The 27,931-nt window shown below is 39.7% G+C and overlaps 1 long non-coding RNA gene across 1 annotated transcript; it reads left to right on the top strand.

Moving 5' to 3' along the window:
• Positions 1-212: 212 nt before the first annotated feature.
• Positions 213-27,931, top strand: LOC101685836. Its single transcript, XR_001177806.1, has 5 exons — positions 213-294; positions 6,988-7,106; positions 14,364-14,716; positions 18,803-18,922; positions 27,776-27,931. It is a non-coding gene; the product is annotated as an uncharacterized LOC101685836 (long non-coding RNA).

Here is a 27,931-nt window from a genome sequence, read left to right as displayed (position 1 = left end):
AATAAAAACTTGGACTAGAATGCTCATCCATATTTATATTATCCTGTTATGTTATGTTATGTTATGTTATGTTATGTTATGTTATGTTACGTTATATTACATTATGTTATGTTATGTTGAAAGCAACCCAATTTGCTAATAGCTTATTGTTCTCTAGTTGCATTTCCCCCCGGCCTAATAGCATTTAATTCCATCTGAGGGTTGCTTTCTTCAGGGGATGCTGATTGAGAGCTGGACTTCAAATATCTTCTTTCTTGGGAATAACATAAATAAGGAGCAACAGCAACAGCAAAGGTGAGCAGACAGTAGAAATTGGATATTGTGTCACAGAGGCATACTAATATGAAATCACTGACTACAATCTTATAGCAAACATTCATGTAAGTTATTTTTTTTAAATAAATGATTATTTCCCCATAGGACCAACCCTCACTATGGCAAATTCCAATTATTTTTTTAAAGCTATCCCAGATATACTGAATCAATCAGGAAAGTCCGGGTTATGCTGCAGTAACAAAAGAGACCATATATCCCTGTGGCTTAAAACACAAAGGTGTAATTCCTGCACTGACTACATATCCTTCACAGGCTGGCTGAGTCCTCATCTCTATATCATCCAACTCTGGAACCCAGATGTGCAAAGCCCACATTATATTAAATGTTGCTGATGGCTAAAGCTCAGGAAAAGAGGAAGTGATAGTGGTGATTCTTGTGCGGGCTCTTAAAACTTACAACCAGAAATGATATTCAAAACTTCCTCTCACATTTCAGTGGTTAGAGAAAAGGCCAATCCTAACATAAAGGAGGCAAGGAAATAACCTATCAACTGCCTATAAGTAGAAAAAGACAAATATTTTGCAGACACTAGACACTGAAATACATCATCTTAACAGTCCCCAGAAATGTATTCCTCACAAGCTGTAGGGTAGGCATGGCTTTTAGCAGGTTAATTTTTGGTGCTTACTAAAGCACAGGGCTAATGCTGATGAAAAAGTGTGGGCAGATGGAGACACTCCTTAAATCAGAACCCAAGTCTGGCGTTGATACTCTGATTGGATGGTTACTACTTCCAGACCCCTGAATAAGGTTCTCAAAACAATTTCATAATATGAAACCAATGTTACTGGTAATTTTAGAATTATAGCTAGTAGACTTTCCATTTTTAATATTCAGGCTAAAGTGAACATTTCCAAAAGAAATTTTATCTTCTGAATTAACATATACCAAAATATTTCAAGCTATGGGCACAGAGAAAAATTATTCATTATTTTTAAGGAGCCAAGAAAAGAAAATGTTGTAACTGGGAACTTTAAAAGATGAATGTGAAAAGCCAAAATGCTATAAATGTTCTCTATATGCCAGAAACGCCTGAACTTTCCATTTTTACTAAATTACATCTAATGTAAGCACATTTGGCCTTTTCCTTGCTTCCTCATACTATGATATTCCAATCAAACTGTTTCAATATAAACTAAATCTTGATCCAATACTATTATCTCAACCAGAAGCTCATTTTAAAGCAATATAACCTTTAATGAGATAGATGTACAATGGGTATGAGCAGTGCTATACCTAAAAGGCTGTTTTTCCAGAAAAGGAAGATATATTTAACATATTATTCTAGCATCACCTTCACATTCTACTTGCCAAGGAATTAGGGGCAATAGCCTATGTGAGTTTCCAAAGAGTAGAAAGGTTCTGCTATGAACTTCTTCTCCTTCCTTCTTCTTTCTTTTATTTTCTCTCTCTCTCTCTCTTTTTTTTTTTTTTCCTTGATTTTCCAGGAGAGAATGGAGAGCACTGGGGCCCATGAAGTATCATTATAACCTCCCCTTGACATTGAAAGCAGAGCAGGGAAAGAAAAGAAGTTAAATCCAAACAGGAAAGACTCCCTCCAGTTTTAGTATATGCAAGTGCTCTCTCTCTGGGACAGGGATCAGCAAACTTTCTCTGTAAAGAGCTAGATGGTTAATTTATTTGGCTGTGCAGGCCATGAGGTCTCTGCTACAAATATCCAATTCAGCCACTGTAGTATGAAAGCAGCCATAAACAATATGTAAACAAAGGAGTATGACTCTGTTTCAATAAAACTTTATTTATAAAAACTGGAGACTCAGGGTGGTTGCCCTGGGAGACTCAGGGCAGTTGGTTAGGCATCCAGCTCTTGATCTCAGCTCAGGTCAAGATCTCAGGGTTGTGAGTTCAAGCCCTTCATTGAACTCTATGCTGGGTATAGAGCTTATTTAAAAAGAAAAACAAAACAAAACTGGAAACTGGTTATATTTGGTCCATGGGCTTTAGTTTGTTGATCCTTGCTCTTGGTAAGAAATACAGCTTAATATTCAAATCTGAGATATGGCCATGGGTCTGCCCAGCTTCTCATGTTCTCTTATGTCACCCTACTGCCTTAAAAAAACATAAAACAAAACAAAACAAACAAACAAACAAAAACACCTGTACCTTGCTTCTCCCTTCAAATATTGCTTTCTTTTCAGAACCATGATGGTTGTTGAGTCCTACAGGTGAAATTTCAGGAAAGAAAAGTTGTTTCCCTTTTTTTCTAGAAATTGATGTATATTTACCTATAAATCTCATCAACCAATATCACTTTTTAGCTAGTAATGTGTGGAAAGCTCTTTACTAGGTCTTGAGCCAATAAAAAGGGAAGTAGCAATCAGCCTTTGCCTCAAGCAGCTAATACTTTCCTTAGAAGTGTCATGAAAAGAGGCAACTTTGCATTTCTTTGACAGAAACATGAATGTGTGTGTAAGAACAGGTGAAAGAGGAGAAATGACAAATAGGTGTCTGGAGTTAGAAAGGTGTCCATGATCCTTAGAAATCAGAGCATTAGGAAAGTCATAAGGCTGGAAGGGTGCTGGAGAGCCTTGGGGAGAAAGCTTCATATGAAGAAGGAAACACACACATTTGAAAAAGAGAAGGACATGACTTCTTCCCACTTCTAAATGATTTTCCAGTTAGTCTAACTTCCTTTCTCTAATAGACAAAAGTCAAAGCTTGAATTTCCCTTCATCTTGAATTTCCCTCACCACTTTCCACCCTCGTCACTGCTCCCCACCCCAACTCCAAAGAGGAAAGTCCCTGATGTGGATCTAGACCAATAGCACTGCTATGTCCCAGCACCAAGGGGCAGGGGGATGTGGGGGGGAGTGGAAGGTAGGGATGGGGTGAAGAGTCTTCCAGTGTGACTAGAAAAGATCTTTACATCTCAAGAGTACCTGTGGCACACACCCATTAAAACCCCACATTTGACTATTGTTCTTTGTCCCAGCTCTCCCTCTCTTCTCCCTTGGGGCTAATGTGGTAAGAAGGGCATGGAATTTCTTCCATATTTAAGGAGATAGCTCTAACCTCTGTTCAGATTAAGATCCCGGAAAATAGAGGCACTGGTCAGACCATTAAGTCTGTCCTGCTCTATATCAAAGCAACATCTGAGACTTATGTGGAAAAGTCCAACACACCAACATGAGAGGTTCCATTCAGTGGTCGGTATGAGGCAAAAGCTTATATATGTGCTATAGACTGAAGTTTTGTGCCTCATTCAAAAGTCATATGTTGAAGTCTAGCCCTCAGGGTGATGGCATTTGACCTATGGGAAGAGATTAGTGCCCTTATAAAAGAGACCTCAGAGAGTTCTTTTGCTCCCATTCTGCCATTTAAGGACACAGAAAGAAGACAGCCATCTTTGAATCAGGAAGTAGGCTCTCACCAGACACTGAATCTGCAGGCAATTGACCTTGGAGTTCCCAGTCTCCAGAACTATGAGAAATAAACGTTTGTTGGCAAAGTCACCCAGTCTATGGTATTTTTGTTATAGCAGCCTGAACAGACTAAGGTAGTATTTAGTTGAATTTTTGTCTAGAATCTCCCCCCAGAACATCTCTCTTGAGCAGAAGTTTCTATCCTTTTCAGAGCAAAGATCAAAGATCCCTGTTTCATGCAGATGTGTTCATACACAAGGCAGAAGATCTCAGCCTCTTTGCTTGATTAGGTTAATAGCATGAATTGTGACTATGACACTGAATGACAGGGAGAATTCTCAGCTGTGCCACCTCCCAGCTGTGCAAACTTGGAGAAGGTAATTAACTTTTCTGAGTTTCCAAATCTTCGTCTCCAAAATAAGCATTACTTGGTCTATGCACTTTACAGGACTGTTAGTAGGATTAACTAAAATAATGGTTGCACAAGTATTCTATAAATGGAAAAGCTATTTATAGTATGAAGAAGTTATAATCACTATTATGATTGACATTAGAGATTTTAATCAAACTAGAAGATAATGATTTTTTCTCAAGCACTGAGTAGAATACCCCTAAGCCAACATTAATGGTCCTAATAGATCAGGATAGCATTTATCAAACCAAGACTCTGCAGATTATGACTCCATAAGACCGAAATGGTTATGCCATTAAAAGGGTATTCCAGAGGATTCTAGAAATAGGACAGTGGTAGTAGCAGCCTAGCTGCTAGATCTTGCATAATCCCTAAAATATTGGCAGACCGATTAAACAGCAAAACCCAAACTCATAAAGTAAGAACAAAACTAGATAGTAAAGTATTCCCATAAAACTCAAAATAGAAGCATGTAGAGATAAACCACCAACAGGTACAGAACAGCATGGTATCATATCTATGCAGGTAAAAGCAGGAGGAAGCAATGGGGTGAAGAGAAAGCTGAAACGGTGACTAGGTATTCACAGAAAAGTGCACAGAGCTAATATGAGAACAGCAGCTGGATCTGGGAAGGATTTTTCCCACTTAAACAGTCTTGAAACTGACTTTTCATGACTTCCTTCCCAGACAGAACCCCATACTGAAGGGTCGAGAAGTAGAATCGAATTTGAGCATGTCAGGAATGATAGAGAGGAAGAAAATGTGGTATAGGTAAAAATGGGGAGGTAAGCAGGAATCTTTGAAGACAGCCACCATATTTTTTAAAACTACATAAAAACAACAGCAAAGATGGATCTGTGAAGCTTGAAAAGCTCTCTGAATCAAGCCGCCTTATAAAACTAATTTCACATTAAAAAGATCCACAGAAAAATATTCTACATAAAGTTAATATCAGAAAAAGAACAGCAGAGTATTACTATTGCAGAAAATAAAAGCATGCCAGAAAGACATATTCAAAATATAGATCAGAACTGTAGTATCCTATTCCTAAGTGAACTAAAAGACATTAAGGAAATGAAAGAAAAGGCATGAAAGAAAAACATAAGCCAGAATCAAAACTCAGAAATGAGATGATAAACTAAAAAAAAAAATTAGAATTTTTTTTAGTTAAAAAAATTTTTTGAAATCTTGAAGAGTAAACTTTTAAAATGACTGATTCCAGGAACATGGAAGGAAATACAGAAGATCAGATCAGAAACTTGATATACAGAAAGCAAGACAGTTCTCCACAATTAGCAACCATGCCCAAAGGACTCAAGACAAAACTGGAAGAGAGTCTTGTAGCCAGAGATTCAACAAGTTGAAGTTCAATAGTATTAGAACCGTGATGAATTAAAATCCATCAACTACGTTTTTTTTTAATTTTTTATTTTTTATAAACATATATTTTTATCCCCAGGGGTACAGGTCTGTGAATTACCAGGTTTACACACTTCACAACACTCACCAAAGCACATACCCTCCCCAATGTCCATAATCCCACCCCGTTCTCCCAAACCCCCTCCCCCCAGCAACCCTCAGTTTGTTTTGTGAGATTAAGAGTCACTTATGGTTTGTCTCCCTCCCAATCCCATCTTGTTTCATTCATTCTTCTCCTACCCACTTAAGCCCCCATGTTGCGTCACCACTTCCTCATATCAGGGAGATCAACTACGTTTTAACGCATGAGCTCATAAAGATATTTGCCCAATGAAAACACTTTAAGTTAGAAAATTGGGGGAAAGCTGAGTAAAACAGATTTTTTTTCCCCTATGGGACTTCTCAGAGCTATTAAAATGTGTTGTATATCTTTGAAACAGGAGATACACTGAATGCTATCAAGTCTAAGACTTGCATTTGTTTTTTACACTTTAACATCTGTGAAATTGGACTGCATCTTCCAATCAATGGCATGACATAATTTAATTAGCAATGCTTTTTCTTTCTTAGTAGTACATAAAATAATGGTGCATCTTACAATCAAAGCTATCTTAGATTCTGTGAAACACAATAGCATGCTTCCCTTTCCATTCCTTCTATTGCCAGTATTTTTTCCAAAGCACACATATTAATGGATCTGTGCTCAAGAAATGTTATATTTGAATAAAGGTACAGATCACATATTTGCCCTCAAAATCTCCCAAAACTCCTCTAACATACAAACATTTTATTTCTCCACCTGGAAAAACACGTTTACTTTTGGTAGCTTACCTGTGACAACGCTGAGCACATCTCCCGCTCCACTGTGGGCAATGACTTCATCCTAAGTATTTTCTTAACTCATCCCAAGCTTAAACAGCCTTTTATAGGTAGTTATTTTTTATTGACTAACTGGTGCAATTAATTTGCTGTTGTGATTTCCCTTAAAAGAGATGTAATGAAAATTTTGGTTTCATCTTCTTTCTTTTTAAAAATTTCTATTACTCTAGGGTCTAAGAGGACTGGAGTAATGTATTCTCAAATGATACCGGGGTTACATGGTCCAAAATACATCTCCTCTCACAAGGCCACTTTGACAATGCTGGAGAAAGCTTATCCTTATGGAGAGGCCACTAAGTTCAGATTTAGTGGATTCATAACAGAAGAACAAGATAGACATTTTCAGCTAGAAACCCAGCTTATACAAAAATAGGGTAATAAAAACCAAAGCTTCGACACACAGCCATGATTATAGAAACATGATGAATAGATCACCAAGGAAGCTGACCGCCACCACCTCCTCACCTCTTCACCACACTCATTAGCTGCTGACAGCTGTGTGGGCATTGGTGCCAGCGACAGGGCCACTGTGGAAACTATTGAAGCTTTTTCTTTCAGGTCACTTCTAGAAAGTCACTGAAGAAGAAGGATCTTTTTCCAAACCACAAAACTGAGTCAGACAACATGTACCCAGCATGAAGTATGGACTACTACCACCGATTTCTGCTTCAGGCACTGTAAGGAGGAGATCATCTTAATTCTAGGTCATCTAGGAAGCAAGAATGAAGAGCCAGATACATGGGTGGATGGGTGGGTGGATGGAATGATGATAGTTAGACAGACAGACAGATAGATAGATAGACAGACAGACAATTGCTGTACGTATATGTCTGTATAATAGTTACAGGTGTATCCTTCTCTTATTCCTGTTCCAACAAACAGCTCTGCCTTTACTCCCTGAGGAGTAGGTTGGTTGGATACAACCAACTCCAGAGGAAACTTTTCTCTTTGTCCCTCTCCCTCTCCCTCTTTCCTCTCCCCTTTCTGATTCTCTTCAAACTAAAAAAAGTGGGGGAATGAGTGGCATTAAGAGTTTGAAACAAATGGTCAGAGTTGGTGGGAGGACAATTGTTCCTGTTCTTTCTTTCTACTTCAGTGCTTGCTCAAAAAAAAAAAAAAATGTAATACTTTATTTTGGGGGTGGAAAATGAAAACGTACAGTGAATAAAATGTGTAAACAGAGAAATAATACTGGAAGTAAGAGTCCCAAGTTTGAGTTCTAATTCCAATTTTTCATCACAACTTAGAAGTCTGTTGAGGTAAAGAAGCCTAAGTATGCCCTGGGCAACACAATGACCCTTTTTGTCAAGAGCACACAGCTCCCTCCAGATGGCTTCACAACACTTGTCAGAAATCATCTTGGGATCCCTATGTCTAAAGTGGCCTTATGGACTCATGAGAGTTAACCATGCAAATGGAAAGCAGTGAGGTAGCCTAAGTCTGCCCTGCAGCAACAAGATGTCCCCAATGCACAACCCTGGGATCCAGCCCAGGGTCATTGGAATGGACAATTCCAGAGTCCCATGGACCCAGATCATGACCTAGAAGTCTCCTAAGCATCACGGACAGAAGGCAGAAGGCAGTCCTCACTTTATTTTTTCCCATCCTGCTTTCAAATGAGCATTACCTTACAACATGAGTGATATTTTAGTGTCTATGTATGAGTATACTTGCCAGGGTTTGCTGTCATTTACTGACTGTAGAAACAATGCCCTACACCTCTTCATATCACCTAATACAGTCCTACACACATTAGCAGGCACAAAAAATAGTCCATGTAAGTAATCGTTGATTTTAGAACTCTATTCCAAAATTGCCTAGATGTTTTTGCCTATAGTGGGTAAATTTGTACTCTATACATGCATGTGTAGAAGACCACAGATATTTTTCATCCCACCCGCACTGCTTGGTTAGTATGTATCCTCTTACTTCCCCAGAATCACCTTCTTGCTTGACTCATGCCCAATATGCTGTGGGACTTGGGTTGTCTATTTTTCCCATCAAGATTCACAGAGTTATCTGGTACTTTACAAGCCTTTGAAATTGGACAGTTTCAGTTGTGCAACGGTCCCAAATACATGAGTTTATATACCAATAAGAGGAGCTTATGGTTTCTATATTTTCTGATTTCACAACATAGTATACTAGTTTCAATGAGTAATTTTTGGTTTTTACCAAATTCGTCTTTTACTTAAAGCTTCTTTATATATGAAACTCTAGAGAAATGTTTGTGGGAACAGAAATGTGCCAGAAAACTCAACCATATAAATGAAAAAAGAAACAAACTATCATGCTGATAGGAAAAGCACATATTTATAGGTTGACTATCTGACTGGAAAGCAGAAATAAAGTAAAAATGTTCAAGATAAATCTCTGCATTTTGGACACTGGCAAGCCAATTCCCTATTACCAACATTTATGGGGATTTTCCTTTTCCTAATAGTTACAGAATATCAAGACACTGAGACAATTTTTCCTTCACGAAGTAGAATTAGCTTTCCATGCTCCTCCTCCTCCCCCGTATTAGCCATCTCCCCAGCGGCTACACACAAGAACCATTTATATTTACATTAAAAATGATTTGGCCTATGTACACTGCATTGTTTGACAGGAAAGATGGATGTTCGCTTATAATTAAGTTTCAGCATAAATGACATCATTCAGGAAGATAAGAGTTCCCTTATTCCCTCTCTGCTGGTTTTCTCATAGGATGCGGTGGGTTGTATGAAGACTCCAGTGATTTTTCTAGGCCTTCTCATCAACAAACAATTCTGCAGCCATTCAGTTACCTCTGAAAATCTGGAGGGAATTTTCCCTGTCTAATTCATCATATCTCATTCATATCTCTTGTTTCTTTGCTTTTGAAAAAAAAAGGGGTATAGAGCCCTGCCACTTGATATATGGTCTGAAGCAGCATAGGCATCTTGTAGAAGTTTACTAGAAATGGAGGATTCTGGACCCTCAGACCTATGGAATCAAAATCTGCATTTAAAAAAGATCCCCAGATGATTTTTCTACATACGACAGTTTGAGAAATGCTGGGCAGAACACACATAAATAGGTACAACGGGCAGCTTTGTGGAAAAGGTGCATTGTTTGAGGTTTTCTCTGTCTTTAAGCATCAAGCTTGGAGGACTAGGTTTTCAAACTCTCACACATCCCTTTCCCCTACAATAGGAGGAAACCTATAAAATCATTTTTTTCTTGTATACATCTCACCTTACTCTGTATGCATAACCTAATCTTCCCAACCAAGTTATAGGGCAGCAACCATATAAAAATAAATTATTCCATCTTTATTGTGAATTTTAAGAATTTTTATTTATTTGACAGACGGAGATCACAAGTAGGCAGAGAGGCAGGCAGAGAGAGTGGGGGGAAGCAGGCTCCCTGCTGAGCAGAGAGCCGGATGCGGGGCTCGATCCCAGGACCCTGAGATTATGACCTGAGCTGAAGGCAGAGGTTTAACCTCCTGAGCCACCCAGCCCCCCCACCTTTATTGTGTATTAAATACATTTAAGACATTATACCAGATATTAAAGATGGTATTACAGAGATATATAAAAAATATCATCCTGGCCAAGAATAAGGATTTGTTTGTTTGTTGTTTGTTTGTTTCCCATCCTTTATCATCCTGGAACTATAAACTCCAACAAAGCAGAGATCATGTTTTTCACTGTTGTACCTGCAGCTTCTTCCACATATACACAAGAGAACTGAAACATGTCTACACAAAGCACATCAATGTTCATAATAGCATTTTTAATAATAGCTAGGAAGTAGAAACAATACAAACACCCAAACATCAAATAATACAATACAAACAATACAAACATCAAATAATGAAAGATTAAAGAAAATATTGTGTATACATAGAGCGTAATATGGCATAAGTGAATAAAATACTGACACATGCCACCGGATGGATGAACCTTGAACATTTTGCACTAAGTTTAGTTTAAGAAATCAGACATAAGAAACCGCATATTGTAAGATTCCATTTACATTAAATGGCTAGGATAAGTAGCTCACGTGGACAGAAAGTAGATTAATGGCTTTCAGAGGCTTGGTTGAGCGAGGAATGTGTGTGGCTGCTAATAGTAACAGAGTTTCTTCTGGGAGTGACGAAAATATTCTGGAATTATAGAGTGATAATGGCTGTGAAACTTTGTGAATTTACTAAAACCCACTGAACCCACCCACTTTAAAGGGTGAATTTTATGATATATGAATTATATCTCAATTTAAATAAAAATGTGTGTGACAAAAACATAAACAATCACCCCTTTTAAAATTGTTTACTTTGTTTAAAAAAAAATGGCATCTCTTTCATTCATTTTATTCTTTTATGGTACATTCCTTGAGGGTACATTGCCAAAACAGACAGATGATTCAAGATATTGGTGAAGGACCCTAACAAGTCCTTTTGTGAGAAAGTTGATTTCCAACTTTTTGTTATCAAGGAAATTGTGGGAACAACTAATCAAGTTATCAGATAGAAATAATTTTTGATGATAAATCACAATATAATTTTCAATGTAACTCAGAATAATTTCAAGGAACTGAATGGACACCATTACAAAATTCTCTCTATATGCACCTACTTGTTTATGCAAACAAGTTTTTTCAGAATTTACATTTATTATCATGAAAAATAAGAATAAGATGAAATCTTCATCATTCTGTAATAATATTCTATAATATATAAACAAATTGGAAAAAAGCTCTATCCATTTCATTAAGAGATGTTTCCAATAAATTTTACTCTCACCTTTAATAATATTTTAAGCTTTAAAATATATTCTAATTATTTTCAATCAGTTAAATACCACAGGTATTTGTAATGTTAACTCAGAATAAATATTTTAATGCTTAAAACCCTATGATTATAGGACATTTGAAAAAACAATAATAAAGCTTCAATTTATGTGTATATTTATGATTGGATAATCAATAAAAGGCTTTAAATCATAAAACAGTACCCATACAAAATTCCAACTGTTAAAGAAGAACTTATTCATGCATTTTTAAATAAAATAAAATTTAGATTTTATTATATAGAGAGAAAAAAGGTAAAAACTTTTACAAAACTTTTTATTATGAAAAATTTCAAACCAATATCTTTAGCCCGAGAGATAAGGGCTTACTTAGGCTATAAGACCATGTGCGTTTTGAAATTACTATAAGGATTTGACCCAGAAGGTTTCTTTAAGAAGATAATCACAAGGTACAGGAGAAAGATTCCAAAACAAGCATAACAAGGAAGAAGAAAAGACCCATCCAGGGTGTGTTATCAAATGGATCACACTAGGGGGTCCATTAGGAACCCTCTGAATTTCCATGTAAGATGCACTCTGAAATCATCCAGCAGTTTTGTCCCCCATTAGTAAAGAATTATCCCATGGAGTGTGAACTTTCTCACACCTTCAAATTTGTTCATGCATCAGAGTGATGTGCAAGGTTTCTGTAGATGTTCTCTATAACATCTACAGATGTGTGGTTCAGCTGAAGCCTGGTACTGCTCCTGGGACTACTGTGACAATGGCTAAAGCGAACCCAAAGCATGTATGGAAGGCCTAGGAGATTACCAATGCACAAACTAAAGAAAACAGAATGCTGTAATGAACATCAAGATGCCCAGTCTCCAGCAATGACAGTTATCTTCCTTTATCTATATCTCCATCTGTATCTTTACCTCCAGCTGAAATTTGAAGTAAATCCCAGAAATCATGTCATGTCATCTGCATATATTTCAATAGAGATCTCTAGAAGATAAGATGTCTCTCTCTTTCTATCTCTTTTTTTTTTTTTTTAAGATTTTATTTTTTTATTTGAGAAAGAGAGAGAGCAGGAACGGGAGGGAGAGGCAGAAGGAGAAGCGGGGTCCCCACTGAGCAGGGAGCCAGGACAGGGCTTGATCCCAAGACCCTGACCTGAGCTGAAGGCAGACAGCTTAACCGACTGAGCCCTCCAGCCCCCCTTAGAAGATAAGGACTCTTTCTTGGCAAAACTCCAAGTGTTAGATTGTCTTTTCCCTGAATTCTTGAGAGAGTATATTATTTTACTTATAACCATCTTTTGACTGTCCTTTTCTGGATTTTTGAGATTAACAACCCAGTCTCATCAAAGAGTGGTGCCTTAACATCCAATCTACATTCACCTATGGCTTCATTTGACTTAGCCTGTTAGTTGCAGGGGGAGAAAAGGCAAAAGACACAAAACACACAATGACAATGAAACGAACGACAAAAAACTCACTTCCCAAGTAGACATTTGGAAAGGAAGAGATATAAAAGTAAAAAAATCATGGGCTACATTCCCATTTTTCCCTACCAAGAGATCTATGTACCAAAAATCATATAATCAAAGTAAAATTTTAATGAATTACGATGCATTCTAGGATTATCTGGTGCCTATGTTGACGTATGTCTAACTTTTGCTTTCTGTACCAGGCCTTCAGCTTCCCTCTGGAGGTACATCCAACTACCTATTAGGGATAAGAGCGTGTGTTCACTCCAAGTTTAGAACCCACTAATGCTCCATAGGTATAGGGTTACAAACCAACTTGAATCTTTCGATGTTCAACTTGGTTTGTTCTTGGCAAACCTCAAAAAACTTAACGGGGCTCAAAAGATTTCTTGGACATGGACTTTAAGAAAAAGTATTTTGATGAGTAAAGCATAAATGGACCAGAACCCATATGGATCAAATTTTCCTCAAAATGCATATGGGTTTAATAATTAATGGAAAAAGTGCTTCTAGTATGCATTTGGGGTTTTATCAAACCCCAGATATTTGGGAAAAAAATAGTTTGATAGGTTCAAAGAACCCAAACTCTGATTTGATGCACCCACATTAATATCTCAGTGTTGCATAAAAATGAGAACTATTTAGGTGTAATGGAAAACAGAGGCAGAACTTGTTCAAAATTATGTGAATGGAAGAAAATAACGTAATGCTACAAAGATCATCGTTGTTCATATTTATTTTCATAAATCCTCATTTTGAGAATTTCCAACAATCTTTTAACTATACTCTATCTTAGCATATTAAGGGTTTTGAAAGAAATTATTGATTGCAGCTAAAAAAGAAAAAGAAAGTGAATGAAATCCTTTGAGATGCATAACATGTCATGAAGTGTTCTAAGGTATTTGCAAATGTTTCTGCCAGTATCAATAAATCCCTAAAATTACAGGATCAACTGCATTAATTAAAGAATATTTCAATGTATTTAGAAGTCCCTGAAAGTTGTATTTTTTGAATTCACAGTAGTGGTGCTGTGTGTCTTAGCAAAATTTAGTTTTACCTCTTTTCCAACAAAGCAATTATGTTCAGCTTCAGGGACCTTTCTCAGCAGAACCTGAGTATTTAAACTTTATGCACATTCAGTATGTTTATATATCCCAAAGAACTCCCATAACTTTGAAGCAATTTATCTAATTTCCATTGAGTACATGAATCCTCTACAACCGTAAATAAAAATAGCACTGTGTTTTCTTTATGTAGGCTTGTATGTATATAAAATAATGTTAAAGCATTTTTTCCAACAATGAACATGGAAATGTAACCTAGCTTTCAGGTAAACTTGAGTAAGATATGTCAGACCAATGAAATGCATTCTTAATTATCTCACCCTTTAACTCCTTAAGAAGCTACCGAAATTTTTGAATTCTTGAATTTTGAGCCATTTTATGTCTAGTTTAAATGCTGCACAGGATAGTAGTGATCTATCCCTTTCTTTTCTACCTATACATCTATAAAAAGTGACATAAACTAGATACTTTATTGCCGCATTGAAGACACTGAACCAGAAGAACTTTCTTAAGAGACAAAATACTTTCATAATGAAAGCTAGAAATTTAGATTTTGTCCTTGTTACTGTTTTTTTGTTTGTTTGTTTGTTTGTTTGTTTATATTACCATCTTTCCTAACAGAAGCAAAGCTGGGTGTCTTGTGAAGGACTTTCTCACTTCCGTGACTGCGCCAGCAAGTCGGCTATGACAAACTTCAAGAAGTGACTCCTCAAAAGGGATTTCCCTAAAGATGGAGGAAGAGCTCCACAACTAGGACAACACCGTGTTCCAAGCAGGCACAGCCGCTCAGAGACATTTATGGATGAGCCATAAATGGAATTGAATGCTATCTCCACTCCAATTTTTCTTCCTCCTCATACTCCAGCACACAAAAAAACTATTGTAGAAGGCAGCTGTGGAGGTTGCCAGAAAGCCAGCAAAGCCGTATTAACGACATGACCCTTTATGATACACGTTTATTTATATTCAGTGAAGTAGGTTACTGACAATTTGGCCATTAATTTGCTGTTTATAAATCGTATTTTCCTTGTGTAGTAACCACAAGACTTTGACATTCACAGTTGTGCTGAAAGAAACAAGTTTATTAAAGAAGGCGAAGGAGGGAGAAAAGATCAGTCCTTTAAAGTTCACCAAATTGCACATGTCAACCACTAAGTAAGATTCTGGACTTGAAAAACAGCAACACGCCTAGTGAGGGGGGAAAGAGAAGGGAACGCGCTGCGGGTATTCAATTCTCGTGTAGAAAGGGAATCAGACGGCCAAAAAAAGTCTAAGTACTCCAGCCCTTAAAGAAATATAATCCGGAGTTTATATCAGATGGTTTATGGGAGTTTATTGGAATATACAACAGGGTTCATGTCGTGTGTCACAAGGTGACGCCTGTTCGCTGGTGATTTACAGGCTCCATGTGCCGGCATTACTGTAATTTATAGAACGCAGATGGTCCCGGGGTGCCCCGCTGACTTGTAGCTGAATCGGGACCTAAGCCCCATGTGTCATCTGCTCTGGGTACCTCAGGCTCACTTCCCAAAATTATGTGCCAGCACGTCTCTGTTCTTAAATGGAAGATTCCAGAGACCCTTACCTGGGAACAAATGTAACTTAAAAATATGCAACTGTAGCTGAGCTGGGGAAAGGAGGTGGGGCGCAGTAGTTGGTCCTCTCTGCCCAAAGAAAGCCAGTGTCAGTCTCTTACCTTCCTTGGGCACTTTTAAGAAGTTTGTCACCACTATATTGTTAACAGGGAAACAAGATGCTGCTTTCTTTCCTGAATGCGTCCCAACTCTGTATCTCTGCTAACCGTCCCCCCTCCAAAAATTACTTAAAAAGAGAAAAGGAAGGCTAAGACCTTTAAAATTTTTTTGCCTGTTTCCGCTATAGACTGCCAAAAAGCCTCCATCCCTAGCCACCTTCAAAACTATTGTAGAACTGTGTCTTTATTACAGAACCTCTTTATTACCCTCAAAGGATATGGTTCAGAAAGACGGCGTAATAACGTGGGACAGATGTTTACAGAATCTAATGTAAATGGATTGACCTTTCAAAAGATGGTTTTATCAGCACTTTAATTCACAAATTAAGGCACACGCGTTGGTTTTGAACTCGCTTTCAGTCCCTTCATTTGAAGTTTCCAGCACTCCTTGTTCTGACGCTAACATATTTCATAGCACGTTGGAATCTCTGTTGGCCAAGGGGCTGTTAGAGAAGAAAGGACCCTTGAAGTTCCCTTCGTGCTGCTCAGACATCTCACTTTGAGCTCTTTATGGAGAAATTGAGTTCAAGGATCTGGCAATCATAAACATGTGCCTTATTAACTTGTTCCAGCATCTTCGTACACTGCCACCAAGGCTCCCATTTCTCCTTGCCTGCCAGCCCCTCACAGTCCTAGGGATGGCAGGAAGCACAAGAAGTAGTACTTCCAGCACATTCTCCCACACATCAGCAGGAAACACAGGACCCTAACTCCAGAACAGCACTGTCCGATAGGAAGCGCACAACCCCTGCCTGTAATTCTCAATTGTCTACTAGACACTCCCAAAAACATAAGAAGAAACAGGTGAAATGAAACCAACATGTTTGACACAATCGCATATATTCAAAAAAATTTTCATTCAATAAGTAATCAATATTTAAAATATCACTGAGATCTTACTTTTTTTTTTTTTTCCTCTATGTCTCCAAACTCTGACAAGTACTTTACATGTAGGGCACATCTTAATTCAGACGAGGCACAGTTCACATGCTCAATAGCTACCTGGCTGGTGGCTACAGTATTGGGTAGCGTACTTCCAGAACATTTCTCTGATGAAGAAGTTGATCTAGAAAAACTGAGACAAGCAATAACTCTTGTGACTTTGTCCAGAAGAAGTAGCCATATATACATGCTTTAATACTTTTAAAAACATGTAGGTATGCAGTAGGTGTGACTATGTACTGTTTTCTTATCAAGCAAAAGGGGCGGGTTTGGGGGAGTCTGAGAGGAGAGCCAGGAGGGCTGTAATGAAAATAAAATTGACAGCCTCTCAAAACTCAGGTGGCACTTTCCTTTTCCAGTTAATTACAGTTTTAATTACATGGCTTCTTGCGACTCCTTGATACCTAATAAACCAGACTCTTTGGGGCAGCCAAGTTGGGTTTTACTTGAACTGCAGGTGTAAGACTCAGCATGAAACATAAATCAACTTCTTAAACATGCTCCCAGGGTGTGTTCAAGCTTTTTCTTCCTGTTTGCTTGTAAAATCACATCTTTTCACCATTGTTGGTAAAGAAGTGATTGAAGCAGCTATGAGTTGAATAATAGCTTTGTGTTTTTGACTCACTTGGCCTGGCATAAAACATTTTGCCTCTGATGAAATGGAAGAGGAGAATACAAGATGGGTTTTTTTTTTTCCCCTCTTTCAGTCTTATGAATAATATATACTCCTAAATATTGACCATTTCATTTAAGAAAATAAATACCTGTTAGGGAAAATAAAAATGAAGGCCCTGGGAATGCATTAGGATTTCTGGTTTGAGTATTTGGAACCCATGAGATGATGGGGAGCTGGATTTATTCTGGGCGAGAGCTGCGTGAGGTCAGTCTAGTTCAAACCCTGTAGAGCATGGGCCTGGAGGGGTGGGGGCAACGGGGCGGGGGGGGAGGCTCTGCGGCAACAGAAAACAGGGAGGGAGAGAAGCATTCTTAAAGTCCTCATTGGCTAGAAAACCAGCGGCATCTGATGGCATTATGAGCAGCTTGCAATTTAGCTTCAGCAGCAGGAAAATCTGCACTTGATCAACTCTGCCATAACTAGTAAACGTCACTATGGTGAATGTGGATTTCAATGGAAGGTTTTGCAGTGCCTAGTGATAATTCTTCCAGTTCTCCCTCCTTCCCTCCTCCTCCCATAAAGAGAAAGTGCAACATATGGTATTTGCATGTTATCACAAAATATGAGATACTGGATGAAATAAATTACGTGTGAAGGGGGTTTAGCCCATAATTTCTAGTAATTTCAAAAACATGAAAATGGCTTTTGAAGTAGGAGAGAGGGTCTTTCTCCTTGGGGAAAACTTCAAAACACATCACACACTATATAAACACAAATGCGTTTACCTTGCCTGGGCCTCCCTTTTTTCTCCTTGGAATTCTGGCTAATTGTCAGTGATGTTTGTGTTCTGACAGGAGGTTTCTTTCTCAGACCTGAATTATTTGAACGCAAGCTCTCTGATAGGGAAATTCTATGGTGAGTAGGAAAGTTTGAGGGGGAGCGCTTGTGGGGGAGGATTGAGGAGGAAAGGAAGTTGCTGCACAGGAATTATAATCTGTTTATGAAAGAAGACCCAAAGTTGATTCATGGTCTGTGGCTCCTCCCAGGTTCTCAGCAATAATGCTAAGTCTTGAAAAGATGTTTTTCTTGTCTCTGAGTGGTCTCTACTTGTTCTTCTCTTCTTAACTTTCACAGCTCTCTGCCTGGAGATGCAATGAACAGATCAAACTCATAGACCCAGATTAGCGGTCATGATGCAACCCTTGGAGAGTCTGCATATCTGGCTCCTACTGGCCCCTTAACCATGGTCACATTTTGGAAATATGTCCAGGATGAGTGTGTGGGTGTATACAAACTCTGAGCTGGAAAGTACTTTGTTTTGATGTTAGCAGTGAAGACCTAAAACCTGACATTCATAGGTATTATTGTAACTGCAGCCCCAGAAGTCACTAGCTGTCAGAGTTTCTGTCCATCTTTCATTTAAAATTAATGCTTAATACTATGCACAATAGTTGATTAATACGAATTTGCCAAGTCTGCTCTACTTCAAAGTCCAGAGGATAGGCGAACTGCTTGAAGCACCCAGCCTAGCACACACAGTCAGTGCTCGGTAACTAGTGGCTGAGCAAATAAATGAATTGCAGTGGAGTTAAACTCCTCCATCTTCTCTGGACAGGTGAAGAAAGAGAGAGCATCCAGGAAAACTGGGTCCAGTAACGTATCATTAAAATGCTCATCAAGTTGTGGGGGGAAGAAATGACTGAGAGACCCAAAGTAGACCTCTCTGAATTCCTCAATCTCTCTTCTCAGATAGGGCACCTGGCTGCCCAGAAATTCCAAGATTCTTTACCCTTGGATGCCAAAGACATCATCCCTGAAGCGGTGGGATGGAGAGCAGAAGGAACGGATCATCAGGAAAAATGCAACATGGTAATCACTACAATAGCCCATGAGAGCTTAAAAAGCACTTTCAAAGAATTTTTTTCAGTTAATCTACATAAAAATTTTGTGTTGAACCCATTATCTTCATGGCAGAAGAGGACGCTAAGCTTCAGAGAAATGAAGAACCTTGCCTAAAATCACAATGATAAAAAAAAAAAAAAAATCCTTGCTATCCAAGTTCTGAAACCAAGGAGACTGAGCCCTTTCTTAAGTTGTATTTTTAAAAATCAATTAGCAAAAAATCTGGGTACCTGGGTGGCTCAGTCTGTTAAGTATCGGCCTTCAACTCAGGTCATGATCTCAGGGTACTGGGATCGAGTCCCACCTTGAGTTCTCTGCTCAGCAGGGAGTCTGTTTCTCCCTCTCTGCTCGCTCGCTCTCTCAAACAAACAAATAAATAAAAATCAACTAGTAAAAAGTCAATTAGTGAAAATATCTTTGTCTCAGTCAGACCCTCAATTTCTACCCCCAGGGCAACTATTATCTAGGTTCTTTTGTATTCTTAAAGAAATTTAAGTGTATATGTAAGCATACACTCACACACATACAAGTACAGGCATGATAGCACATTCCTCTGAACAAAGCTTTCATTTATAGAAACTGTAGCTGGGTGAGTATTTATATAAAGGTTCCCATCAAGTACGAATCTCCATCATTGTATTATATTTTACATTTCCCCTTTAGTGGGTATTTAAGTTGCTTATAGAAATTGACATTGTTAACTATGCTGAAATGAATGTAAAATTAGAAGATGACACTGCAGGAAGACCTGACAAGGTAGGATTATGTGTTGGAAAGAGATCCAGTGCAACATTAGGGCACCTGGGTCCTGGTCTTAATAAGGTCTGTGATAATGAAGCCTCTCAAAGTCTAAATGACCTCAGAGACCTCCTACCTCCTCCAAAATGGGCTAGAGGGTAGGTAACGTTCTCCAGTCATTAGATTTATTGGTAGTGCTTTCATTGTAATTAACACCATAATGGACGCGTTAGTCATTCATCCATGCCCCCTCGCTTGGATATCCACATCACCTCTTTACAGCTTTTATGTTTTGGGGGAAGCTGACATCAAGGCCTAAATGTGACTTGGGCCCAACTTCATCAATATAATCCCTTCCCCTAACTACAGTTTTCAGCTCTGGGATGGGTATAGACCAAGTTGGATCACAAAGACACAGAAAGATCTGGGAAAGAGATTTCTCACTCTATTGAGATTTCCTGGAGGGGAAAACATGTAAACCCAGAAAGTGTTCGTGGCCATCTGCCAAGACTCCAAAAATGCCAGCCTTGGGATAAAGTTAACAGCAGAAGGGAAGGATGGAGAGAAGAACAGTTCTGTGGACTTTGGTGATATTCTTAAACCACTGAGACAACCCAGCCTGAAGGCTTGCCCAATTTTGCTTTCTATTTACATCAGCCAATAGGTCTAAGTCTTTATGGTTAAATTTGAATTATATTTTTCTGCTACATTCAATTTAAGGCATCTTAAGAAACAGGAAATTAAGTATCAATATAGATGCTGGTGTAAGCACACAGTTGATTAATGTTTCTTGAATACAGGTCAGGTACTAAGTACTTTATAAGCATTACTACCTTTAATCATCATGGCAACCTATCAAAACAGACACTACCGTACACCTCTGGCTGATGAGAAAACAGCCTCAGAAATGTAAAGTAACAGTCCAGGTCTTGCAGTTAATCAGCAGAGGAGCTTAGAAGTATATACCTCTTCTAGACTCAATGCAAAGAAACATGTTTATTGATGTACCATCACTCTAAGCAACACTGTGAAGGGGAAGGCTTTTCTCTAGTGACTTACCCTACGAGAACCCTCCTTCTAAATGTACACAGGCCCTCAACTGAAACCCCCTCCCCACCAAGGTAAAGCAACTGGGCCCAGCTGGCTGCCATGTCTCTACCTTGGAGCTTTCTGGAGTCTCACAGTTCTAGAGTCTCACAGAGATACCCATTCAGGTTAAATTACTAATGGGTAAACATGATTTCCTGATATGCTTTTTCCAACATATTTGCATTTTACCAGAAACCTTTGAAGTCTTTCCCCAGATGAGAGATTAATGGAAGACAATAAAGGTTCCAGGTACATTAGAAGATGGGTAGATGTGATTTTCAAATAGTTCTTTTGGGGTGACAACATTTACCACTCGTCAAATTATATGAACATCAAGCTCACATTTTATTGACTGAAATTGACGAGTTTATTCACCATGTGGCAAAAATCAAGTAGAAAATTCCTGATCTGAAAGATAAGTAATTAGCAACAGAATCACATTTCTAACAACAAAATGTCAGAAGGAATGAACCCTTCTTTGGGCATGAATATGCCAGTGATTTATAAACAACCACCCATATCACATATCTACAATACGAGCATCTTTTTTTGTTGTTGTTTTTCCTGCTTACCTGATTAATTTATAGAAGGAGCTCAGATTCACCGCTGGTATCCAGTCCTTTGTTTCCTTCTTTTCATGGCTTAATATTTTTAGATTAACTTCTTCCATATAACATTGTTCTCATTATTGTCTTTTGTTTATATAAACCAAAGACAGAAAGAAAATAGGAAAGGAGGGAGGGAGGGAGAAGGATGAAAGAAAGGGAAGGGAAATATCAAAACTAAACTGTTGGAACAGACTTTCAGAATAAAAATGAAAACTGTAGTTATATTTATTAATTCTTTTCTGCCATAATTTACACGGCAGTATTTTATTATGTTGATTACTAGGAAGGAATAAAAGGACCTCACCAATAATTAATTAATTGTGCAATTAAATTCACACACCTGAATCTTCCACAAATGGTTAAATAAATCATTTTTAAGAGAATTAGTACGTAGTTGTTGTCCCAGATGTTCCAAAGGCAAACAGATGTGTTAATTAGCATATTTTAGGGCTTGAACTATACTTAAGTTTCTTCCTGATAATTTTCCCTTTTATTTCCGACTCTAAATTCCTTGGGTAATAAAAGGTCAAAACCTGGCCCGAAAACAACAATTAATATCAGAAGAAAGTAAATGCATGTTTTGCAAATCAGTAAATTAAATGGAAACTGCGAGGAAGGTATGGATTATTTGCTTGAACTGGGATAATCTAACAAAAATTAAAACAAAACCAACAAGCAAAAGTCGTAGTAAACACGCGTTTAAAAATATTCAAAAACAACTTTGACGTGTATTATTTCCAGTTACCCTCACGGTGCCTCCGTGGGGAAAGGGCCTTTTATTTTTCGCATTCGCAGTAAAGGAACCAGAGACAGAGATGGCTTTAGTTTTCAAGGCCAGTGAGTCACAGAAGTTGGTGTTCCCAGAACCTGCACATTCCAAATCCCACCCGTGGTCTTTTTCCTCCATAATCCTTTTTCCCAGGAACTGAGGGTTCCCCTAAGTCTGCCAAGAGCTTAAGAAAGAGATGTCACGGAAGACAGGAAGGAGCCTTCCTACAAAGGGGAAAGGGTCTGTGAGAAATTATTTGATGAGCCTACGGAAACCCAGGGAACATGTGTTCAGAGTAACGTGGGAAAGATGAAATGCTATGAAGCTCTGAAACAGAGATTTATTTTCTGGCAAGACAACCCGAAACTGCCCTGTTTTAGCAAAACGTATTTGGTGGCATAATGGAGTGAAGAAAGGCCTGGCAGAGTGATGCCTGCTCCTGGGTGCTGGAGAGCACCGATGCTCTGGGGAGCCGTGGAGAAGGGTAGGAGGCTGTGGACTTACGGTCACCCCAAAAGGGCTGTTTCGTTGAGAAGAACAACAACTTTGTTATCAGAGCAGAGGTTGCGTAACAACGATGAGGCTGGAGAAAACAATCTTCCCGGGGCCTCCAGTCCATCCGCAAACTTTTTCAGCTGAGCACACAGGCCCACGCCTCGAGCACCTCAAGACAAGCAGGAAGAATGAATGGAGGAGGGAGCTAGACATTCTCGCACCGGCGCTGCGACACAAAACGGGGAGGCTTCATGGACGAGGAACTCACCCTCTGAGGCTTCCAAGGGAACCTCTTCCTCAACCAGCCATGCACCCAAATTCTACATCCAAAGTTGCTTACACATTTGGAAAATATTCCCAGCGATAACTCCCACTGCCTTGTACTTCAAAAGAACAAAGAAATCTGTGGGGGATCCAATGAGAAGATCTAAAGGGGAAAGTTCACATTTAAAGGAAGAATCCTTTCTTTCAGATACCGATAAGAAAAAAAAAAAAATGGCCCACTATTAGCATTATCATGGTTACAACGGGGAAATCTGGGGCCTTGGGGATCTGGCCAAAGTCACAGAGGAGTTAAAGAGCTGAAAATGGATTAGTGGACCCAGGTCTTCTGGTTCTCCCACCGGGGACTGTCACGGCCATTCAGCCAAAGTAAGGCCCAGAGAGACTTCATTGAACTACCCGTTTCCTAATGTCCATGTACTTCATGGTCTCGTGGCCACCACCACTGGCAGGAAAATTCTACACGAATGCCTCTTACCCCTCTCTTCTGGAAATCTCCAGTTTTCGGGATACATAGTAGTACTTTGGTTTAGAGGCAGCATTTTCCGAAAGCTCTCATTATTTGGCAAAGTAGCGCCAGGCCAACCGTGAGTCCCTGCTTAGAACATCACTGTATCGTGTCTTGTATGAGCAGAAACTAGAAATCCAGTTAAGAGTGGGAATGGCAGATAACCTTTTATAGGCGAGATTATGAGTACATATCGGGCCCCCTTTGGAGAGGATTCATCATGGAAGAATTACATAAACACCAATAGAGCAAGATTTGGAATTCTTTGAGAACAGAAGGATAAAGAAAACCAGAGAGCTGCAGAGGTTTTGCTACTATGGATAGCCAGAATGTTGAATGTTGCTGCTATGAGCCCGGGAAGCATCTACGGTGAAGACAAGAAGGGAAGAGCTCAGGCATTTGGCAGGCTTTGACAACATTTGCTTGAAAAAGCAAAAAAGCCCTGGAACATTTAAAGAGAATTATAAAGGATTTTGTCAGACTCCAAGGGAGAGGAAACTCCATAGTTGGAGATGGAGCTGGAGATCCCCGAACCTCTTGCCTCAGGGAGAGCGGAGCAGCCTTGGTGGGGAGTTGGGAGGCTGCCTTCCCCAGCCGCTCTGCCCTCTGACAGCTCTCCTCTGGCCTCTGAGGGCTCGTCCTTACGTGATGTAGTGGGCAAGCAATATACAGGTTGCTGTAGAGATAGTCTCGAATGTGAGCGAAGATGGAAAGGAGGGGGGCAGCTAGCTGTGTGGGGAGAACTGAGAGCAGACCCTGAGTTGAAGCCAAGTGGCTTGCCCTGAAGCCAGAGATGGGCGCTTTCCCTCCTGAACCTGGTCTCCCCTCGAGCCAGAGCCGCCTCCCCGAATGTGTGACCTGCTCAGTTATATAGGAACTAAATGAACTTCCAGAAGGATCCTGGGTTTGGTTTAATGTTCTACGGTTACCATCCTGAAATCCTTAATTATTTTTGAACCCAGGACCTCACATTTTCATTTCGCACTGAGCCCCTCAGATCAGGTGGCCGGTCCCTCTCTCCTGCAGAGCAGTGCCCGGTGTCCAGACCCTGTCCCAAATGCCCAAAATTGGGGATATCTGTCTCCCGATTAACCAGCAGGCTCAAAGAAATATGGAGGAAGTCGAGGCAGATAATTGTATTGACAAAGTGAGAAATTCGAGGTGATAGCATATTGTTTTCTTCTTGGTAGTAACCAGACAAGGATTTATTTTCTAGTCCTTAGTGGCATTGTATCTTTTTCTAAAAGCCCTAAGGGTGTGTTTAGACCTGGTGCAGTTTAAGAGTCAGGATTATAATCACTAGGCCAACAAGAGGGAGAATGTGCCATCAACTCAACCCAATTCAATAGGGACTAACCCCCTAGGAGGGAAATCTTGGTGAGGCCCTGTGGTAATTGTTTCAGAAGGGGCGCCACTGGTTCTTTGAGTTGGAGAAACACACCCTGAGCTGGCTGGTTTCTAAGCCAGTGTGAATGCTTCACGCTGAAAAGAAAGCACTTGAGAAGTTGGTCTGGAGGTACTGAAGGCTAGATCAATCCAGAACTGCTTCAGATTCAGACCCTGTTGAATTCAGATCCTCGCCTCAGCAACCTCCCTGCAATGTCCTCACAAAAGAACACACTGCTTCTGTAGCACAGAAGGTCTATATAAAAATTATTACGTTCCAATAAATAAGTAATATAATTAAGAGTAATCTTTTCCATATCCCAAATTCAGCACTAAAATTCAACAAGCCCGCACATATTCCAGAGACAATAACCAAAGGGGAGGGAGTTTGAGGAAACAGATGAAAACAATATAAAGACATGCAAAACTGCTATTAGCTTGGGATAGATAAAAGAATTTCTAAATTATAGCTTTTGGTAATGTTTAAGTTGAGAGTCTAGTAATCTGGGTGCAAATTGTACTTGGGGGCATTTGTTCTTTGTAAAAGTAAATAGATTCAGAAAGAAGAACTAGAGTTGCTAAGCCCACCACCAGAAACGAATCTTCAGAGGAGGTTTTCTAGCCCTTTGAAACATTATATAAAACCTATCGCCATGGGGCTTCAAACTTACGACTCTGAGCCAAGGCTGGCCTGTTGCATGGAAGTAAACCTAGAAATCACTCACCTCATGAACCTCTTCTCTGGTAGGAGAGGTCCTAGGCAGAAGGCTATCTTCTGCTGAAGTCCTCAGTACATGCAGGACAGAAAGGGCAGGGAGGAGGCCAGTGCCTTCAGCACCATCACAACCCCTTCCCCAACCCGAGATGGCCCAGAGAGTATGGGACTCGCCCAAGATACACAGCTCAGTGGAGGTGGGTGTGGGAGTCCCACTCAGGCCTCTAACCCTAGCCCAGTCCTTCGTGATAGGGAGGGGCACACCAGTGCCCCCAGTCCTAGTCAAGCAGGAACAGCCACCCATGGCACCCCCAGCCTCGCACCCTGAAGCCGCACTGTGCCAAGGCCCAGGCTGTGCCATCCTTGCTCAATGAAGCCACAGGGATCCAGAAAGAAGGTATTCTAAGAATCTAGAATCCACAAGTTCATGGAGACTGTTCTCAGATATCACCTCTGGCCCTGTGCGCTGGGTCCCTGTAGTCGGGTCCTCAAAGATCCCTGAACTGGGCCTTCCTGATTATCACTTCTATCTCCAAACAACACTCTCTCTCTCTTTCTCTGTGTGTGTGTGTGTCACTGTTTTTGGGGTGTTTTTTTTTTTAAGATTTATTTATTTATTTGAGAGAGAGAGAGAGAGCAAGCACAAGCAGGGATGGGGGTGCAGAGGGAGAAGCAGACACCCGCTGAGCAGGAAGCCCCATGGGGGGCTCAATCCCAGGACCTCAAGAACATGAGCTGAGCTGAAGGCAGATGCTTAACAGACTGAGCCACCCAGGTACCCCTCTCTCACAGTTTTTTTATGTGACCAGAGCCTTCTTTACTGAGGAACTAGTCCATGAAAATGTGATTTTCATCTTATTTTGAAAACCTCAAAATGTTCATGCATTTGGCTTTGTGAGGATCCAAATTGTTGTACACCAGTAGACCTCAAACTTGCGGGTCCATCAGAATTCCCTAGAGACCGCTGAACACATTGCTTGGCCTGTTCCCGGACATTCTGCTTCAGCCGATCTGGGGTGGAACCTGAGAATGTGCATTTCTGACAAGTTCCAAGGGCTGCTGCCGCTGCTGCTGCTGTTGGTCTAGGGACCGCTCTTGGTCCTCGCTGTCAGCTGTGTCTCAGGGAAGGCTGACTCTGTTCCACACACCTTCACAGCACTGCAGGGTTGAACACTGCTTCCAAAGACATGACGTCTCATCGCAGTGCTCTGCTAGGTTTGTCCTGAAATGTCAAGAGCAAGGCAGGCTTGCTAATACCCTCAGCCTTGGCCTGCCTGTGACTTCCTGTGAGGCTCATGCTCTTGGCTCTGCAAGACAATCTGAACAGAGAACTGGTGTTGGGCTCCAAAAAGACTCCTCTTGCTTGTAGAGCTCAAAGTGAAGCCGCTGGGCCCACATGACATGGTGGCTCCACTGGCAAGACCAAGAATGTTGATAGAAAATATAACGGTACAGGAAGGGAGAGGGATGACATTGTCTTGAAATGTCCAGATCAGATATTTATATGGTCTCAAATCTCAGATTCAAACCCATGTCCTTTTACCAGACAGGAGACAGGAAAACCCTTCACTGGAATAGGAAAACAGGAAGCAAAATCTTTAGAAATGATAAAGCTGGTGTTCATTAATATTTAAAGAGGTGGTACTTTTTTTTTTTTAATATTCCAATAATTCTTTTGTTCTTTTGGGTGAATTTAACAGACAGATTTCTCCTTCCAATTGTGTGCCCTATGAAAATAAGATAATTGATTTCAGAGAAATGTTATTTACAAATTAAGTTATTTTCTCATTTGTATTTTAATTTCTTGCTTAGTTCTGGTCAAAAATCCTATGAGTTATGCATTTTAATTTATAATTAAATAACCAAGTAATAATAGGACATTACTAATATGCTAGTCATAAAAGTGACTACTGTAAAAAGAAATGCATAGGGACAATTCATTGTGGAGAAATACAGGTTAATTTAAAGTTGAAATTTGGTTCTTAATTTGCCATTAGTACACTCTGGACTCAATTCCAGAATTGCCTCATTGTGTGTTAGGCCCTATGGGAAAACCAATAAATTAACAGACATGAAAGAACTTTGTGAATGTTAAATCATGAAAAAAAATTGCATGAGAATTCTTCAATAGGAGCACAAGATCATGTTGCTACTCTCGAAATAGTTTGAGCACCCCCAGCAGCCAGCCATCTGAGTCAGCCTCCTTATAACATGAATGTCTTTTCCACAGCATCACGGACAAGGGTCACTAAGTGCTATTTAAACCATCGCAGATGGTCGAAAGATCTCCAGATAGTCCACACTGATGGGACACATGGAATCAGCCCAGTACCTCTTCCAATAGGAACCCATAGAAACATGAACACAGCTCTCATGGCCTAACTCT

This window comes from Mustela putorius, unplaced genomic scaffold (assembly GCF_011764305.1).
Source record: "Mustela putorius furo isolate JIRA1106 unplaced genomic scaffold, ASM1176430v1.1 tig00000224_pilon_pilon_pilon, whole genome shotgun sequence".
Taxonomy (NCBI): Eukaryota; Metazoa; Chordata; class Mammalia; order Carnivora; family Mustelidae; genus Mustela; species Mustela putorius.
The sequence above is the reverse complement of the archived record's forward strand: the minus strand, read 5'-3'. Positions and strand labels throughout refer to the sequence as shown.